Source organism: Rhamphochromis sp. 'chilingali' (genome assembly GCF_963969265.1).
Source record: "Rhamphochromis sp. 'chilingali' genome assembly, chromosome: 18".
Lineage (NCBI taxonomy): Eukaryota > Metazoa > Chordata > Actinopteri > Cichliformes > Cichlidae > Rhamphochromis > Rhamphochromis sp. 'chilingali'.
Window position 1 is genome coordinate 29,412,842 of NC_137945.1, and position 16,355 is coordinate 29,429,196.

The window sequence follows — 16,355 nt, forward strand, 5'->3', positions numbered from 1 at the left end:
ATGAAGTTGTTCAAAAACGCTTTATTTCGCCAAGACAATGCGTTTCTCACTGTTACATGCATTTGAATGGGAAACTCGCCTGAAACAAAGTATAGGTTTTCATTATGTGAATAATTTTAAAATCTTAGCTCAAACGGCTGCAAAACCTGTTTGCCCAGCACGGGGATATTGAGTTCTATAAGATAAAGCCATAAGCATGTTTGTCTGAGTCTTCTATCAAAAGTTACAGCGATTTATATGAAGTTGTTCAAAAACGCTTTATTTCGCCAAGACAATGCGTTTCTCACTGTTACATGCATTTGAATGGGAAACTCGCCTGAAACAAAGTATAGGTTTTCATTATGTGAATAATTTTAAAATCTTAGCTCAAACGGCTGCAAAACCTGTTTGCCCAGCACGGGGACATTGAGTTCTATAAGATAAAGCCATAAACATGTTTGTCTGAGTCTTCTATCAAAAGTTACAGCGATTTATATGAAGTTGTTCAAAAACGCTTTATTTCGCCAAGACAATGCGTTTCTCACTGTTACATGCATTTGAATGGGAAACTCGCCTGAAACAAAGTATAGGTTTTCATTATGTGAATAATTTTAAAATCTTAGCTCAAACGGCTGCAAAACCTGTTTGCCCAGCACGGGGACATTGAGTTCTATAAGATAAAGTCATGAATACGTATATCTGAATCTTCCATCAAAAGTTACAGCGATTTATATGAAGTTGTTCAAAAACGCTTTATTTCGCCAAGACAATGCGTTTCTCACTGTTACATGCATTTGAATGGGAAACTCGCCTGAGACAAAGTATAGGTTTTCATTATGTGAATAATTTTAAAATCTTAGCTCAAACGGCTGCAAAACCTGTTTGCCCAGCACGGGGATATTGAGTTCTATAAGATAAAGCCATAAACATGTTTGTCTGAGTCTTCTATCAAAAGTTACAGCGATTTATATGAAGTTGTTCAAAAACGCTTTATTTCGCCAAGACAATGCGTTTCTCACTGTTACATGCATTTGAATGGGAAACTCGCCTGAAACAAAGTATAGGTTTTCATTATGTGAATAATTTTAAAATCTTAGCTCAAACGGCTGCAAAACCTGTTTGCCCAGCATGGGGATATTGAGTTCTATAAGATAAATTCATGAATACATATATCTGAATCTTCTATCAAAAGTTACAGCTATTTATATGAAGTTGTACAAAAACGCTTTATTTTGCCAAGACAATGCGTTTCTCACTGTTACATGCATTTGAATGGGAAACTCGCCTGAAACAAAGTATAGGTTTTCATTATGTGAATAATTTTAAAATCTTAGCTCAAACGGCTGCAAAACCTGTTTGCCCAGCATGGGGATATTGAGTTCTATAAGATAAAGTCATGAATACGTATATCTGAATCTTCCATCAAAAGTTACAGCGATTTATATGAAGTTGTTCAAAAACGCTTTATTTCGCCAAGACAATGCGTTTCTCACTGTTACATGCATTTGAATGGGAAACTCGCCTGAAACAAAGTATAGGTTTTCATTATGTGAATAATTTTAAAATCTTAGCTCAAACGGCTGCAAAACCTGTTTGCCCAGCACGGGGATATTGAGTTCTATAAGATAAAGCCATAAGCATGTTTGTCTGAGTCTTCTATCAAAAGTTACAGCGATTTATATGAAGTTGTTCAAAAACGCTTTATTTCGCCAAGACAATGCGTTTCTCACTGTTACATGCATTTGAATGGGAAACTCGCCTGAAACAAAGTATAGGTTTTCATTATGTGAATAATTTTAAAATCTTAGCTCAAACGGCTGCAAAACCTGTTTGCCCAGCACGGGGACATTGAGTTCTATAAGATAAAGCCATAAACATGTTTGTCTGAGTCTTCTATCAAAAGTTACAGCGATTTATATGAAGTTGTTCAAAAACGCTTTATTTCGCCAAGACAATGCGTTTCTCACTGTTACATGCATTTGAATGGGAAACTCGCCTGAAACAAAGTATAGGTTTTCATTATGTGAATAATTTTAAAATCTTAGCTCAAACGGCTGCAAAACCTGTTTGCCCAGCACGGGGACATTGAGTTCTATAAGATAAAGTCATGAATACGTATATCTGAATCTTCCATCAAAAGTTACAGCGATTTATATGAAGTTGTTCAAAAACGCTTTATTTCGCCAAGACAATGCGTTTCTCACTGTTACATGCATTTGAATGGGAAACTCGCCTGAGACAAAGTATAGGTTTTCATTATGTGAATAATTTTAAAATCTTAGCTCAAACGGCTGCAAAACCTGTTTGCCCAGCACGGGGATATTGAGTTCTATAAGATAAAGCCATAAACATGTTTGTCTGAGTCTTCTATCAAAAGTTACAGCGATTTATATGAAGTTGTTCAAAAACGCTTTATTTCGCCAAGACAATGCGTTTCTCACTGTTACATGCATTTGAATGGGAAACTCGCCTGAAACAAAGTATAGGTTTTCATTATGTGAATAATTTTAAAATCTTAGCTCAAACGGCTGCAAAACCTGTTTGCCCAGCATGGGGATATTGAGTTCTATAAGATAAATTCATGAATACATATATCTGAATCTTCTATCAAAAGTTACAGCTATTTATATGAAGTTGTACAAAAACGCTTTATTTTGCCAAGACAATGCGTTTCTCACTGTTACATGCATTTGAATGGGAAACTCGCCTGAAACAAAGTATAGGTTTTCATTATGTGAATAATTTTAAAATCTTAGCTCAAACGGCTGCAAAACCTGTTTGCCCAGCACGGGGACATTGAGTTCTATAAGATAAAGCCATAAACATGTTTGTCTGAGTCTTCTATCAAAAGTTACAGCGATTTATATGAAGTTGTTCAAAAACGCTTTATTTCGCCAAGACAATGCGTTTCTCACTGTTACATGCATTTGAATGGGAAACTCGCCTGAAACAAAGTATAGGTTTTCATTATGTGAATAATTTTAAAATCTTAGCTCAAACGGCTGCAAAACCTGTTTGCCCAGCACGGGGACATTGAGTTCTATAAGATAAAGTCATGAATACGTATATCTGAATCTTCCATCAAAAGTTACAGCGATTTATATGAAGTTGTTCAAAAACGCTTTATTTCGCCAAGACAATGCGTTTCTCACTGTTACATGCATTTGAATGGGAAACTCGCCTGAAACAAAGTATAGGTTTTCATTATGTGAATAATTTTAAAATCTTAGCTCAAACGGCTGCAAAACCTGTTTGCCCAGCACGGGGACATTGAGTTCTATAAGATAAAGCCATAAACATGTTTGTCTGAGTCTTCTATCAAAAGTTACAGCGATTTATATGAAGTTGTTCAAAAACGCTTTATTTCGCCAAGACAATGCGTTTCTCACTGTTACATGCATTTGAATGGGAAACTCGCCTGAAACAAAGTATAGGTTTTCATTATGTGAATAATTTTAAAATCTTAGCTCAAACGGCTGCAAAACCTGTTTGCCCAGCACGGGGATATTGAGTTCTATAAGATAAAGCCATAAGCATGTTTGTCTGAGTCTTCTATCAAAAGTTACAGCGATTTATATGAAGTTGTTCAAAAACGCTTTATTTCGCCAAGACAATGCGTTTCTCACTGTTACATGCATTTGAATGGGAAACTCGCCTGAAACAAAGTATAGGTTTTCATTATGTGAATAATTTTAAAATCTTAGCTCAAACGGCTGCAAAACCTGTTTGCCCAGCACGGGGACATTGAGTTCTATAAGATAAAGCCATAAACATGTTTGTCTGAGTCTTCTATCAAAAGTTACAGCGATTTATATGAAGTTGTTCAAAAACGCTTTATTTCGCCAAGACAATGCGTTTCTCACTGTTACATGCATTTGAATGGGAAACTCGCCTGAAACAAAGTATAGGTTTTCATTATGTGAATAATTTTAAAATCTTAGCTCAAACGGCTGCAAAACCTGTTTGCCCAGCACGGGGACATTGAGTTCTATAAGATAAAGTCATGAATACGTATATCTGAATCTTCCATCAAAAGTTACAGCGATTTATATGAAGTTGTTCAAAAACGCTTTATTTCGCCAAGACAATGCGTTTCTCACTGTTACATGCATTTGAATGGGAAACTCGCCTGAAACAAAGTATAGGTTTTCATTATGTGAATAATTTTAAAATCTTAGCTCAAACGGCTGCAAAACCTGTTTGCCCAGCACGGGGATATTGAGTTCTATAAGATAAATTCATGAATACATATATCTGAATCTTCTATCAAAAGTTACAGCTATTTATATGAAGTTGTACAAAAACGCTTTATTTTGCCAAGACAATGCGTTTCTCACTGTTACATGCATTTGAATGGGAAACTCGCCTGAAACAAAGTATAGGTTTTCATTATGTGAATAATTTTAAAATCTTAGCTCAAACGGCTGCAAAACCTGTTTGCCCAGCACGGGGACATTGAGTTCTATAAGATAAAGCCATAAACATGTTTGTCTGAGTCTTCTATCAAAAGTTACAGCGATTTATATGAAGTTGTACAAAAACGCTTTATTTCGCCAAGACAATGCGTTTCTCACTGTTACATGCATTTGAATGGGAAACTCGCCTGAAACAAAGTATAGGTTTTCATTATGTGAATAATTTTAAAATCTTAGCTCAAACGGCTGCAAAACCTGTTCTGTTTGCCCAGCACGGGGACATTGAGTTCTATAAGATAAAGTCATGAATACGTATATCTGAATCTTCCATCAAAAGTTACAGCGATTTATATGAAGTTGTTCAAAAACGCTTTATTTCGCCAAGACAATGCGTTTCTCACTGTTACATGCATTTGAATGGGAAACTCGCCTGAGACAAAGTATAGGTTTTCATTATGTGAATAATTTTAAAATCTTAGCTCAAACGGCTGCAAAACCTGTTTGCCCAGCACGGGGATATTGAGTTCTATAAGATAAAGCCATAAACATGTTTGTCTGAGTCTTCTATCAAAAGTTACAGCGATTTATATGAAGTTGTTCAAAAACGCTTTATTTCGCCAAGACAATGCGTTTCTCACTGTTACATGCATTTGAATGGGAAACTCGCCTGAAACAAAGTATAGGTTTTCATTATGTGAATAATTTTAAAATCTTAGCTCAAACGGCTGCAAAACCTGTTCTGTTTGCCCAGCACGGGGACATTGAGTTCTATAAGATAAAGTCATGAATACGTATATCTGAATCTTCCATCAAAAGTTACAGCGATTTATATGAAGTTGTTCAAAAACGCTTTATTTCGCCAAGACAATGCGTTTCTCACTGTTACATGCATTTGAATGGGAAACTCGCCTGAGACAAAGTATAGGTTTTCATTATGTGAATAATTTTAAAATCTTAGCTCAAACGGCTGCAAAACCTGTTTGCCCAGCACGGGGATATTGAGTTCTATAAGATAAAGCCATAAACATGTTTGTCTGAGTCTTCTATCAAAAGTTACAGCGATTTATATGAAGTTGTTCAAAAACGCTTTATTTCGCCAAGACAATGCGTTTCTCACTGTTACATGCATTTGAATGGGAAACTCGCCTGAGACAAAGTATAGGTTTTCATTATGTGAATAATTTTAAAATCTTAGCTCAAACGGCTGCAAAACCTGTTTGCCCAGCACGGGGATATTGAGTTCTATAAGATAAAGCCATAAACATGTTTGTCTGAGTCTTCTATCAAAAGTTACAGCGATTTATATGAAGTTGTTCAAAAACGCTTTATTTCGCCAAGACAATGCGTTTCTCACTGTTACATGCATTTGAATGGGAAACTCGCCTGAAACAAAGTATAGGTTTTCATTATGTGAATAATTTTAAAATCTTAGCTCAAACGGCTGCAAAACCTGTTCTGTTTGCCCAGCACGGGGATATTGAGTTCTATAAGATAAAGCCATAAACATGTTTGTCTGAGTCTTCTATCAAAAGTTACAGCGATTTATATGAAGTTGTTCAAAAACGCTTTATTTCGCCAAGACAATGCGTTTCTCACTGTTACATGCATTTGAATGGGAAACTCGCCTGAAACAAAGTATAGGTTTTCATTATGTGAATAATTTTAAAATCTTAGCTCAAACGGCTGCAAAACCTGTTTGCCCAGCACGGGGACATTGAGTTCTATAAGATAAAGCCATAAGCATGTTTGTCTGAGTCTTCTATCAAAAGTTACAGCGATTTATATGAAGTTGTTCAAAAACGCTTTATTTCGCCAAGACAATGCGTTTCTCACTGTTACATGCATTTGAATGGGAAACTCGCCTGAAACAAAGTATAGGTTTTCATTATGTGAATAATTTTAAAATCTTAGCTCAAACGGCTGCAAAACCTGTTTGCCCAGCACGGGGATATTGAGTTCTATAAGATAAAGCCATAAACATGTTTGTCTGAGTCTTCTATCAAAAGTTACAGCGATTTATATGAAGTTGTTCAAAAACGCTTTATTTCGCCAAGACAATGCGTTTCTCACTGTTACATGCATTTGAATGGGAAACTCGCCTGAAACAAAGTATAGGTTTTCATTATGTGAATAATTTTAAAATCTTAGCTCAAACGGCTGCAAAACCTGTTTGCCCAGCACGGGGACATTGAGTTCTATAAGATAAAGTCATGAATACGTATATCTGAATCTTCCATCAAAAGTTACAGCGATTTATATGAAGTTGTTCAAAAACGCTTTATTTCGCCAAGACAATGCGTTTCTCACTGTTACATGCATTTGAATGGGAAACTCGCCTGAGACAAAGTATAGGTTTTCATTATGTGAATAATTTTAAAATCTTAGCTCAAACGGCTGCAAAACCTGTTTGCCCAGCACGGGGATATTGAGTTCTATAAGATAAAGCCATAAACATGTTTGTCTGAGTCTTCTATCAAAAGTTACAGCGATTTATATGAAGTTGTTCAAAAACGCTTTATTTCGCCAAGACAATGCGTTTCTCACTGTTACATGCATTTGAATGGGAAACTCGCCTGAAACAAAGTATAGGTTTTCATTATGTGAATAATTTTAAAATCTTAGCTCAAACGGCTGCAAAACCTGTTTGCCCAGCACGGGGACATTGAGTTCTATAAGATAAAGTCATGAATACGTATATCTGAATCTTCCATCAAAAGTTACAGCGATTTATATGAAGTTGTTCAAAAACGCTTTATTTCGCCAAGACAATGCGTTTCTCACTGTTACATGCATTTGAATGGGAAACTCGCCTGAGACAAAGTATAGGTTTTCATTATGTGAATAATTTTAAAATCTTAGCTCAAACGGCTGCAAAACCTGTTTGCCCAGCACGGGGATATTGAGTTCTATAAGATAAAGCCATAAACATGTTTGTCTGAGTCTTCTATCAAAAGTTACAGCGATTTATATGAAGTTGTTCAAAAACGCTTTATTTCGCCAAGACAATGCGTTTCTCACTGTTACATGCATTTGAATGGGAAACTCGCCTGAAACAAAGTATAGGTTTTCATTATGTGAATAATTTTAAAATCTTAGCTCAAACGGCTGCAAAACCTGTTTGCCCAGCACGGGGATATTGAGTTCTATAAGATAAATTCATGAATACATATATCTGAATCTTCTATCAAAAGTTACAGCTATTTATATGAAGTTGTACAAAAACGCTTTATTTTGCCAAGACAATGCGTTTCTCACTGTTACATGCATTTGAATGGGAAACTCGCCTGAAACAAAGTATAGGTTTTCATTATGTGAATAATTTTAAAATCTTAGCTCAAACGGCTGCAAAACCTGTTTGCCCAGCACGGGGACATTGAGTTCTATAAGATAAAGCCATAAACATGTTTGTCTGAGTCTTCTATCAAAAGTTACAGCGATTTATATGAAGTTGTTCAAAAACGCTTTATTTCGCCAAGACAATGCGTTTCTCACTGTTACATGCATTTGAATGGGAAACTCGCCTGAAACAAAGTATAGGTTTTCATTATGTGAATAATTTTAAAATCTTAGCTCAAACGGCTGCAAAACCTGTTTGCCCAGCACGGGGACATTGAGTTCTATAAGATAAAGCCATAAACATGTTTGTCTGAGTCTTCTATCAAAAGTTACAGCGATTTATATGAAGTTGTTCAAAAACGCTTTATTTCGCCAAGACAATGCGTTTCTCACTGTTACATGCATTTGAATGGGAAACTCGCCTGAAACAAAGTATAGGTTTTCATTATGTGAATAATTTTAAAATCTTAGCTCAAACGGCTGCAAAACCTGTTTGCCCAGCACGGGGACATTGAGTTCTATAAGATAAAGTCATGAATACGTATATCTGAATCTTCCATCAAAAGTTACAGCGATTTATATGAAGTTGTTCAAAAACGCTTTATTTCGCCAAGACAATGCGTTTCTCACTGTTACATGCATTTGAATGGGAAACTCGCCTGAGACAAAGTATAGGTTTTCATTATGTGAATAATTTTAAAATCTTAGCTCAAACGGCTGCAAAACCTGTTTGCCCAGCACGGGGATATTGAGTTCTATAAGATAAAGCCATAAACATGTTTGTCTGAGTCTTCTATCAAAAGTTACAGCGATTTATATGAAGTTGTTCAAAAACGCTTTATTTCGCCAAGACAATGCGTTTCTCACTGTTACATGCATTTGAATGGGAAACTCGCCTGAAACAAAGTATAGGTTTTCATTATGTGAATAATTTTAAAATCTTAGCTCAAACGGCTGCAAAACCTGTTTGCCCAGCACGGGGATATTGAGTTCTATAAGATAAATTCATGAATACATATATCTGAATCTTCTATCAAAAGTTACAGCTATTTATATGAAGTTGTACAAAAACGCTTTATTTTGCCAAGACAATGCGTTTCTCACTGTTACATGCATTTGAATGGGAAACTCGCCTGAAACAAAGTATAGGTTTTCATTATGTGAATAATTTTAAAATCTTAGCTCAAACGGCTGCAAAACCTGTTTGCCCAGCACGGGAATATTGAGTTCTATAAGATAAATTCATGAATACATATATCTGAATCTTCTATCAAAAGTTACAGCTATTTATATGAAGTTGTACAAAAACGCTTTATTTTGCCAAGACAATGCGTTTCTCACTGTTACATGCATTTGAATGGGAAACTCGCCTGAAACAAAGTATAGGTTTTCATTATGTGAATAATTTTAAAATCTTAGCTCAAACGGCTGCAAAACCTGTTTGCCCAGCACGGGGACATTGAGTTCTATAAGATAAAGCCATAAACATGTTTGTCTGAATCTTCCATCAAAAGTTACAGCGATTTATATGAAGTTGTTCAAAAACGCTTTATTTCGCCAAGACAATGCGTTTCTCACTGTTACATGCATTTGAATGGGAAACCCGCCTGAGACAAAGTATAGGTTTTCATTATGTGAATAATTTTAAAATCTTAGCTCAAACGGCTGCAAAACCTGTTCTGTTTGCCCAGCACGGGGATATTGAGTTCTATAAGATAAAGCCATAAACATGTTTGTCTGAGTCTTCTATCAAAAGTTACAGCGATTTATATGAAGTTGTTCAAAAACGCTTTATTTCGCCAAGACAATGCGTTTCTCACTGTTACATGCATTTGAATGGGAAACTCGCCTGAGACAAAGTATAGGTTTTCATTATGTGAATAATTTTAAAATCTTAGCTCAAACGGCTGCAAAACCTGTTCTGTTTGCCCAGCACGGGGACATTGAGTTCTATAAGATAAAGCCATAAACATGTTTGTCTGAGTCTTCTATCAAAAGTTACAGCGATTTATATGACGTTGTACGAAAACGCTTTCTTTCGCCAAGACAGTGTGTTTCTCACTGTTACATGCATTTGAATGGGAAACTCGCCTGAGACAAAGTATAGGTTTTCATTATGTGAATAATTTTAAAATCTTAGCTCAAACGGCTGCAAAACCTGTTCTGTTTGCCCAGCACGGGGATATTGAGTTCTATAAGATAAAGCCATAAACATGTTTGTCTGAGTCTTCTATCAAAAGTTACAGCGATTTATATGAAGTTGTTCAAAAACGCTTTATTTCGCCAAGACAATGCGTTTCTCACTGTTACATGCATTTGAATGGGAAACTCGCCTGAGACAAAGTATAGGTTTTCATTATGTGAATAATTTTAAAATCTTAGCTCAAACGGCTGCAAAACCTGTTCTGTTTGCCCAGCACGGGGATATTGAGTTCTATAAGATAAAGCCATAAACATGTTTGTCTGAGTCTTCCATCAAAAGTTACAGCGATTTATATGAAGTTGTTCAAAAACGCTTTATTTCGCCAAGACAATGCGTTTCTCACTGTTACATGCATTTGAATGGGAAACTCGCCTGAGACAAAGTATAGGTTTTCATTATGTGAATAATTTTAAAATCTTAGCTCAAACGGCTGCAAAACCTGTTCTGTTTGCCCAGCACGGGATATTGAGTTCTATAAGATAAAGCCATAAACATGTTTGTCTGAGTCTTCTATCAAAAGTTACAGCGATTTATATGAAGTTGTTCAAAAACGCTTTATTTCGCCAAGACAGTGCGTTTCTCACTGTTACATGCATTTGAATGGGAAACTCGCCTGAGACAAAGTATAGGTTTTCATTATGTGAATAATTTTAAAATCTTAGCTCAAACGGCTGCAAAACCTGTTTGCCCAGCACGGGGATATTGATAAGATAAGATAAAGCCATAAACATGTTTGTCTGAGTCTTCTATCAAAAGTTACAGCGATTTATATGAAGTAGTTCAAAAACGCTTTATTTCGCCAAGACAATGCGTTTCTCACTGTTACATGCATTTGAATGGGAAACTCGCCTGAAACAAAGTATAGGTTTTCATTATGTGAATAATTTTAAAATCTTAGCTCAAACGGCTGCAAAACCTGTTCTGTTTGCCCAGCACGGGGATATTGAGTTCTATAAGATAAAGCCATAAACATGTTTGTCTGAGTCTTCTATCAAAAGTTACAGAGATTTATATGAAGTTGTTCAAAAACGCTTTATTTTGCCAAGACAATGCGTTTCTCACTGTTACATGCATTTGAATGGGAAACTCGCCTGAAACAAAGTATAGGTTTTCATTATGTGAATAATTTTAAAATCTTAGCTCAAACGGCTGCAAAACCTGTTCTGTTTGCCCAGCACGGGGACATTGAGTTCTATAAGATAAAGCCATAAACATGTTTGTCTGAGTCTTCTATCAAAAGTTACAGCGATTTATATGAAGTTGTTCAAAAACGCTTTATTTCGCCAAGACAATGCGTTTCTCACTGTTACATGCATTTGAATGGGAAACTCGCCTGAAACAAAGTATAGGTTTTCATTATGTGAATAATTTTAAAATCTTAGCTCAAACGGCTGCAAAACCTGTTCTGTTTGCCCAGCACGGGGATATTGAGTTCTATAAGATAAAGCCATAAACATGTTTGTCTGAGTCTTCTATCAAAAGTTACAGCGATTTATATGAAGTTGTTCAAAAACGCTTTATTTCGCCAAGACAATGCGTTTCTCACTGTTACATGCATTTGAATGGGAAACTCGCCTGAAACAAAGTATAGGTTTTCATTATGTGAATAATTTTAAAATCTTAGCTCAAACGGCTGCAAAACCTGTTTGCCCAGCACGGGGACATTGAGTTCTATAAGATAAAGCCATAAACATGTTTGTCTGAGTCTTCTATCAAAAGTTACAGCGATTTATATGAAGTTGTTCAAAAACGCTTTATTTCGCCAAGACAATGCGTTTCTCACTGTTACATGCATTTGAATGGGAAACTCGCCTGAAACAAAGTATAGGTTTTCATTATGTGAATAATTTTAAAATCTTAGCTCAAACGGCTGCAAAACCTGTTTGCCCAGCACGGGGACATTGAGTTCTATAAGATAAAGTCATGAATACGTATATCTGAATCTTCCATCAAAAGTTACAGCGATTTATATGAAGTTGTTCAAAAACGCTTTATTTCGCCAAGACAATGCGTTTCTCACTGTTACATGCATTTGAATGGGAAACTCGCCTGAGACAAAGTATAGGTTTTCATTATGTGAATAATTTTAAAATCTTAGCTCAAACGGCTGCAAAACCTGTTTGCCCAGCACGGGGATATTGAGTTCTATAAGATAAAGCCATAAACATGTTTGTCTGAGTCTTCTATCAAAAGTTACAGCGATTTATATGAAGTTGTTCAAAAACGCTTTATTTCGCCAAGACAATGCGTTTCTCACTGTTACATGCATTTGAATGGGAAACTCGCCTGAAACAAAGTATAGGTTTTCATTATGTGAATAATTTTAAAATCTTAGCTCAAACGGCTGCAAAACCTGTTCTGTTTGCCCAGCACGGGGATATTGAGTTCTATAAGATAAAGCCATAAACATGTTTGTCTGAGTCTTCTATCAAAAGTTACAGCGATTTATATGAAGTTGTTCAAAAACGCTTTATTTCGCCAAGACAATGCGTTTCTCACTGTTACATGCATTTGAATGGGAAACTCGCCTGAAACAAAGTATAGGTTTTCATTATGTGAATAATTTTAAAATCTTAGCTCAAACGGCTGCAAAACCTGTTTGCCCAGCACGGGGACATTGAGTTCTATAAGATAAAGCCATAAGCATGTTTGTCTGAGTCTTCTATCAAAAGTTACAGCGATTTATATGAAGTTGTTCAAAAACGCTTTATTTCGCCAAGACAATGCGTTTCTCACTGTTACATGCATTTGAATGGGAAACTCGCCTGAAACAAAGTATAGGTTTTCATTATGTGAATAATTTTAAAATCTTAGCTCAAACGGCTGCAAAACCTGTTTGCCCAGCACGGGGACATTGAGTTCTATAAGATAAAGCCATAAACATGTTTGTCTGAGTCTTCTATCAAAAGTTACAGCGATTTATATGAAGTTGTTCAAAAACGCTTTATTTCGCCAAGACAATGCGTTTCTCACTGTTACATGCATTTGAATGGGAAACTCGCCTGAAACAAAGTATAGGTTTTCATTATGTGAATAATTTTAAAATCTTAGCTCAAACGGCTGCAAAACCTGTTTGCCCAGCACGGGGACATTGAGTTCTATAAGATAAAGTCATGAATACGTATATCTGAATCTTCCATCAAAAGTTACAGCGATTTATATGAAGTTGTTCAAAAACGCTTTATTTCGCCAAGACAATGCGTTTCTCACTGTTACATGCATTTGAATGGGAAACTCGCCTGAGACAAAGTATAGGTTTTCATTATGTGAATAATTTTAAAATCTTAGCTCAAACGGCTGCAAAACCTGTTTGCCCAGCACGGGGATATTGAGTTCTATAAGATAAAGCCATAAACATGTTTGTCTGAGTCTTCTATCAAAAGTTACAGCGATTTATATGAAGTTGTTCAAAAACGCTTTATTTCGCCAAGACAATGCGTTTCTCACTGTTACATGCATTTGAATGGGAAACTCGCCTGAAACAAAGTATAGGTTTTCATTATGTGAATAATTTTAAAATCTTAGCTCAAACGGCTGCAAAACCTGTTTGCCCAGCACGGGGATATTGAGTTCTATAAGATAAATTCATGAATACATATATCTGAATCTTCTATCAAAAGTTACAGCTATTTATATGAAGTTGTACAAAAACGCTTTATTTTGCCAAGACAATGCGTTTCTCACTGTTACATGCATTTGAATGGGAAACTCGCCTGAAACAAAGTATAGGTTTTCATTATGTGAATAATTTTAAAATCTTAGCTCAAACGGCTGCAAAACCTGTTTGCCCAGCACGGGGACATTGAGTTCTATAAGATAAAGCCATAAACATGTTTGTCTGAGTCTTCTATCAAAAGTTACAGCGATTTATATGAAGTTGTTCAAAAACGCTTTATTTCGCCAAGACAATGCGTTTCTCACTGTTACATGCATTTGAATGGGAAACTCGCCTGAAACAAAGTATAGGTTTTCATTATGTGAATAATTTTAAAATCTTAGCTCAAACGGCTGCAAAACCTGTTTGCCCAGCACGGGGACATTGAGTTCTATAAGATAAAGTCATGAATACGTATATCTGAATCTTCCATCAAAAGTTACAGCGATTTATATGAAGTTGTTCAAAAACGCTTTATTTCGCCAAGACAATGCGTTTCTCACTGTTACATGCATTTGAATGGGAAACTCGCCTGAAACAAAGTATAGGTTTTCATTATGTGAATAATTTTAAAATCTTAGCTCAAACGGCTGCAAAACCTGTTTGCCCAGCACGGGGACATTGAGTTCTATAAGATAAAGCCATAAACATGTTTGTCTGAGTCTTCTATCAAAAGTTACAGCGATTTATATGAAGTTGTTCAAAAACGCTTTATTTCGCCAAGACAATGCGTTTCTCACTGTTACATGCATTTGAATGGGAAACTCGCCTGAAACAAAGTATAGGTTTTCATTATGTGAATAATTTTAAAATCTTAGCTCAAACGGCTGCAAAACCTGTTCTGTTTGCCCAGCACGGGGATATTGAGTTCTATAAGATAAAGCCATAAGCATGTTTGTCTGAGTCTTCTATCAAAAGTTACAGCGATTTATATGAAGTTGTTCAAAAACGCTTTATTTCGCCAAGACAATGCGTTTCTCACTGTTACATGCATTTGAATGGGAAACTCGCCTGAAACAAAGTATAGGTTTTCATTATGTGAATAATTTTAAAATCTTAGCTCAAACGGCTGCAAAACCTGTTTGCCCAGCACGGGGACATTGAGTTCTATAAGATAAAGCCATAAGCATGTTTGTCTGAGTCTTCTATCAAAAGTTACAGCGATTTATATGAAGTTGTTCAAAAACGCTTTATTTCGCCAAGACAATGCGTTTCTCACTGTTACATGCATTTGAATGGGAAACTCGCCTGAAACAAAGTATAGGTTTTCATTATGTGAATAATTTTAAAATCTTAGCTCAAACGGCTGCAAAACCTGTTTGCCCAGCACGGGGACATTGAGTTCTATAAGATAAAGCCATAAACATGTTTGTCTGAGTCTTCTATCAAAAGTTACAGCGATTTATATGAAGTTGTTCAAAAACGCTTTATTTCGCCAAGACAATGCGTTTCTCACTGTTACATGCATTTGAATGGGAAACTCGCCTGAAACAAAGTATAGGTTTTCATTATGTGAATAATTTTAAAATCTTAGCTCAAACGGCTGCAAAACCTGTTTGCCCAGCACGGGGACATTGAGTTCTATAAGATAAAGTCATGAATACGTATATCTGAATCTTCCATCAAAAGTTACAGCGATTTATATGAAGTTGTTCAAAAACGCTTTATTTCGCCAAGACAATGCGTTTCTCACTGTTACATGCATTTGAATGGGAAACTCGCCTGAGACAAAGTATAGGTTTTCATTATGTGAATAATTTTAAAATCTTAGCTCAAACGGCTGCAAAACCTGTTTGCCCAGCACGGGGATATTGAGTTCTATAAGATAAAGCCATAAACATGTTTGTCTGAGTCTTCTATCAAAAGTTACAGCGATTTATATGAAGTTGTTCAAAAACGCTTTATTTCGCCAAGACAATGCGTTTCTCACTGTTACATGCATTTGAATGGGAAACTCGCCTGAAACAAAGTATAGGTTTTCATTATGTGAATAATTTTAAAATCTTAGCTCAAACGGCTGCAAAACCTGTTCTGTTTGCCCAGCACGGGGATATTGAGTTCTATAAGATAAAGCCATAAACATGTTTGTCTGAGTCTTCTATCAAAAGTTACAGCGATTTATATGAAGTTGTTCAAAAACGCTTTATTTCGCCAAGACAATGCGTTTCTCACTGTTACATGCATTTGAATGGGAAACTCGCCTGAAACAAAGTATAGGTTTTCATTATGTGAATAATTTTAAAATCTTAGCTCAAACGGCTGCAAAACCTGTTTGCCCAGCACGGGGACATTGAGTTCTATAAGATAAAGCCATAAACATGTTTGTCTGAGTCTTCTATCAAAAGTTACAGCGATTTATATGAAGTTGTTCAAAAACGCTTTATTTCGCCAAGACAATGCGTTTCTCACTGTTACATGCATTTGAATGGGAAACTCGCCTGAAACAAAGTATAGGTTTTCATTATGTGAATAATTTTAAAATCTTAGCTCAAACGGCTGCAAAACCTGTTTGCCCAGCACGGGGACATTGAGTTCTATAAGATAAAGTCATGAATACGTATATCTGAATCTTCCATCAAAAGTTACAGCGATTTATATGAAGTTGTTCAAAAACGCTTTATTTCGCCAAGACAATGCGTTTCTCACTGTTACATGCATTTGAATGGGAAACTCGCCTGAAACAAAGTATAGGTTTTCATTATGTGAATAATTTTAAAATCTTAGCTCAAACGGCTGCAAAACCTGTTCTGTTTGCCCAGCACGGGGA